This window comes from Chrysochloris asiatica, unplaced genomic scaffold (genome assembly GCF_000296735.1).
Source record: "Chrysochloris asiatica unplaced genomic scaffold, ChrAsi1.0 scaffold00272, whole genome shotgun sequence".
Taxonomy (NCBI): Eukaryota; Metazoa; Chordata; class Mammalia; order Afrosoricida; family Chrysochloridae; genus Chrysochloris; species Chrysochloris asiatica.
In genome coordinates, this window is record NW_006408790.1 from 987,732 (window position 1) to 992,833 (window position 5,102).

Below are 5,102 nucleotides of genomic sequence, written 5' to 3' on the forward strand. Positions count from 1 at the left end.
TTGTACACATGGGTACACCCACTGTTCTTTATTCCTTCTTATGGTTCCATTTTTCCATCGGACAGTATTTTTTCCTTTTGTTATTTCTTGGATGCAAACCTCCAGACAAAAAAGATTCTTTGAGTTTATTTACTTATTTGTTTGTTTGCTTATTTATGTATCTGTTGGGGTACAAACATCATTATGTTAGCTTCAGTTTTGAAGAACACGCTTACTTGGCATTGAGTTTTAGGATGACTTCTTGGGTTTAGTCCCATTTTCAGTGATCTAATCATGCCATTTATGGCCTTCTGATCACCATACCGTTTTATGGTCTTCCCTCGTCTTTGTTGTTGCTGTTGTTAGGGACCAGGGAACTGGCTCCGATTCATAGCGAACTTGTGACTAACAAAACCAAACCTGGTCTTGTCCTGTGCCGTCCTCACACTGTTAGTGAGCATGCCCGAGCGCACTGCTGCCACCACTGTATCAGCCCATCTCACCGAGGCGCCGTCCTCACACTGTTAGTGAGCATGCCCGAGCGCACTGCTGCCACCACTGTATCAGCCCATCTCACCGAGGCCCCTCCTTTTTGTCACTGATCTTCCGCTTTACCAACCATGATGGCCTTCTCCAGGGACTGTTCACTCTTGATTGTTAGGTGTCATCGAGTGGGTTCCAACTCATAGTTCCCCTGTATAGGGTTTCTGAGGAATTGCTGGTGGGTTTGAAATGCCAGCCTTTTGGCTAGTAGCCCACTGCTTATCCTGCAGCACCACACCAGAGCTCTGGTTCCTCTTGATAACATGTCCAACTGAAGTGAGATGATGGCTCACCATCCTGTCTTCCAAGGATGGACTTCTTCAAGACCGAGTTAGCCATTTGTCTGGCAGTCCATGGAATGGTAAATAGTCTTTGCCAACACCGTAATTCAGAGGTGTCAGCTCTTCTCTGGTCTTCCTAATTCCTAATTACCGAGCTTTCAAGTGTCTATGAGGTGATTGAAAAGACCATGGCTGGGGTCAGGCGTACCTTACTCCTTGTCACAGTTAAGGTTGGGTGTCAGCTTGACTAGAACAGGATTATCAGTGGTTAATATCCCCATAAGAAGACCTATTAAAATATAATGAACTCTCTGACGATTGGCTATGAGCAACCAATCAATTGAAGGGAGGTTTCCTCAGGGCTGTGGCCTGCTTCCAATATATTGGACACTCAGGCAAAGCTTGTTTGCTTTCTACGGATCTTACATCTGGCTTGTTTTCCAATCTCTAGTTTTGCCTTTTTTTTTTTTCTGGTTCAGTGAAAGTGAAACTTTATTGAGGGCCCATGTCCAGGGGGCTCAGAATAACCCCACTAGCAGGAGGCAGGGGAGTCAGCAGAGAGGGGTCCTTATTTGACCTCCTTGGGGCACAGGTTGTTGGTGTGGCCGCACTTCTTCTTGCGGCAGTTCACAGCACGGGGGTGGAGGCGAGCGTAGCACTTGCGGCAGATCATCTTGTCACATGTACTTCTGAGCGAGCTGGTGCAGGGAAGGCTAGATGATGCCACCACGCAGATGCAGCACCAGGTGCAGGGTGGACTCTTTCCGGAAGTTGTAGTCTGAGAGAGTGCAGCCATCCTCCAGCTGTTTACCCGCAAAAATCAGACTTTGCTGGTCAGGGGGGATACCCTCCTTGTGTTGGATTTTGGCTTTGATACTCTCGATGGTGTCACTGGGCTCCACCTCAAGAGTGATGGTCTTGCCCGTCAGGGTCTTCACAAAGATCTGCATCTCTGCATCTGCCGCTTGACCGCCTTGCGGAAGAGAAAGAGGGCCCCAATCTCTAGTTTTTTGGACTTGATCCAGTGACCTGCTCTGTTACCTGCGGACCCTGGGAGCCAGCAGCAGCCTGCCTGCCTGCCTGTCTACCTGCTGGATCTGTTTACCTGCCAATCTTTGTTCATCTGACTTGGGCTTGGAACTCTCTCACCTGTACAGTTGTGAACCATTTCCTTGATATAAACTTCTCTGTTTGTATATATATATATATGTTGTTGTTGTTAAGTGCCATCGAGTCGGGTCCGACCCATAGCGACCCTGTACAGGGTTTCCGAGGGTGTAAATCTTTACGGGAGTAGAAAGCCTCATCTTTCTCCCGCGGAGCGACTGGTAGTTTCGAACCGCTAACCTTAAGGTTCGCAGCCCGATTCGTAACCACTACGCTACCAGAGCTTATATATATATATATATATATATATATAAGTTTCACTGATTTTGCTTCTCTAGAGAAGCCAGCCTAAGACACTCCTCAAACCAACATTTTCGCCCTTTAACACTTTACAGAGGTCTTTTGCAGCAGATTGACCCAAGGCAATACGATGTTTTTGTTTTTTGTTTTTTTGACTTCTGCCACCATGCGTGTTGATTGTGGATCAAATTAAATGAAACTTTTGATAACTTCAATCTTTTCTCTGTCTTTCATGATGTTACTTATTGGTTTGTTGTTAAGTGTTGTTGAGTTAGTTCTGACTCAAAGCAACCCATTATAGGCATCCCAACGAGTGACTGGTGAGTTTGAACTGCTGACCTTGTGATTCAAACTGAACTCGTGGCCCTGCACTTGTCCTATAGCACCTCGCCAGGACTCCACTTACATGTCTAGTTGTGAGGAATCCTGCTTTATTTACACTGTGGTATAATCCATACTGAAGGCTGCGGTCTTTCATCTTCCATCAGTAAGAGCTTCAAGTCTTCAGTCTCAGCAGCGGGCCTTGTTCAGAGAGGGTGGGAGGCATGTAGGCTGCCCTCAGTTCAGAGTTTGCTAGTAAATTTGCATAGATTCATATTTTCCCCTGAGCACAAAAATAATGAGAGCGTGGTGGCTCTGCAGGAGAAGAACTGCAAACCACAAGGTCAGAGGTTCAAGCCTACCAGTCGCTCCATTGGACAAAGATGAAGCTTTCTGCTCCCATAAAGATTTACAGCCTCAGACACCATTGTGAGTCAGAGTCAACTTGATGTCATTTAGCAATATAACAACAACAACAAAAATAATACTCATTCATGGAAGGAAAATTAGAAATAATAGGCAGATCCAAAGAAGGAAATTGAAAATATTTTCAATTCAGAGATAATTCCTGTGACACACTTAGAGATGTGTGTATGTCTCTTTTTTAATGAGACGATTATAAAGAAACAACTAGGAGGTCTGTCCTTTCTGTCTCAAGTGATAAAGGGCTGTGTTTAGGGAACTCCATCAGCAGTGATAAGCAAGTAGACACAGGCGGGAGTGAGGATGCCACATCAGTACACCTGGTCACAGTGGTGGGAATACATTTCCCTCTAGGACACATTCAGATCTGAGCGGTGCTAGAATGGAAACAAGAGTGTGCCCTGAGATTGATGAACTGCAATTACACTTTTAAAAAATAGCTCAGGTTTTGTGGTGGTGGTGATGCAAAATTATGCACGTTGGAGCATAGAGCAATCGGACAAATTCAATACCATCCATGACATTCTTTAAGTTTTACAACCATTCTTACCCTCTTTTTCCAAACCCCACCCCCATTCACATAAACTCACTGCCCACTAAGCTTCCCATCTAGCCTTTAAAATTTCTCTTGTCCATTTGACCTCATATTGTTGTTGTTGTTAAGGTCCACTGAGTCAATTCAAGCTCATAGCGGCCCAATGCACAACAGAATGAAACATGGCTGCTTCTTCACCTCCTCACAATCGTTGTGACACCTGAACCCATTTCTGCTGTCACTGTGACAGTCCATCTCGTTGGGGTCTTCCTCTTTTTCACTGACCCTCCACTTTACCAAGCATGATGTCCTTCTCCAGGGACTGGTCCCTCCTGACCACATGCCCAAAGTAGGAGAGATGAAGTGTCACCATCTTGGCTTCTAAGGAGCACTCTGGCTGTACTTCTTCCAACACTGATCGGTTGGTTCTTTTGGCAGCCTACGGTTCTTTCAACACCATATGTTGATGCTACAAGTTCACTTTTTAACTGAAAAGCAACAAGTAGACTTGAAGTCCGTTTCAGTCTATCTGTATCTGTGTTTGTTGCGACATTGACAACCGTGTCTCCATGATTTCTGTCAAATGCTTTATGGTAGTTCTCTCTGGGTGATAAAATTTGGATGGTTTTGTTTTCCTCACTTCATTATAGTTCCAAAAAAAATTTATTTTTAAGTTTTTATCATGAATTGAGTGATAGTTTACGTGGGGGAACATCAGTTTCACATTCATCCTTGCATTGCAATGATTACAATCCCCTCCATGTATCATCATTCAACAGCATTTGCTTTTATTCCCTGGTTTTTTTGTTTGCTTGTTTTTTGCAGGGTTTTGTACACAAAAACACTCAGGAATCTATAATCATTTATACAACTAAAGGACACGCTCTGCAAGCCTGCCTCCTGGCCACCAGCACCTGGCCTCCAGCACACAGCTTTTCTCTTCCCATGAATCTAGAGTCCTCAGCTGTTCCCTCTCTCCAAGTCTTCATTTCTGTCACCATCTCTGGTGTTGCTGCTTCTCTGGTTAAGATCCACATTCTGCTCATGCTCGTCTCCCTTGATGGTCCTGGGGTCCTCTGTTCCTGGAATGTAAGATTAAATACTGCCCCCTTTTTGTTACAAAGCTTCTACCTTTACAGCTGCGACAGTCGCCATTAGTCACGATAACAATTATTCACTATTGAATCATAAGAATCTTATCCCCATCTCTTTTTACCAGACCCGTCTAGACAAGATGAAAACTACTCAGTGGGGACTCTATCTTCCCCCACACACTCTTACACTAAACTCCCTCTTGAAATCTTGTAAGCTAGTCACTTCATGCCTTTATAGCACCCCCATTTTAGGTTGTTGTCATTAGGTGCCATTGAGTCAGTACCGAGTCATAGTGACCCTATGCACAACAGAACAAAACACTGCCCAATCCTGGGCCAACCTCACTATTGTTGCCACGCTTGAGCCCATTGATGCTGCTACTTTGCCAACCCATCTCGCTGGGGGTCTTCCTCTTTTTCTCTGACCCTCCACCTTACCAAACATGATATCCTTCTCCAGTGACTGGTCCCTCCTGACAATATGTCCAGATGAAGTTTAGCCATCCTGGCCTCCAAGGA

At 44.9% G+C, this 5,102-nt stretch overlaps 1 pseudogene; it reads right to left on the reverse strand.

Moving 5' to 3' along the window:
* Positions 1-1,371: 1,371 nt before the first annotated feature.
* On the reverse strand, positions 1,372-1,774 carry LOC102833363 (annotated as a pseudogene).
* Positions 1,775-5,102: the final 3,328 nt, after the last annotated feature.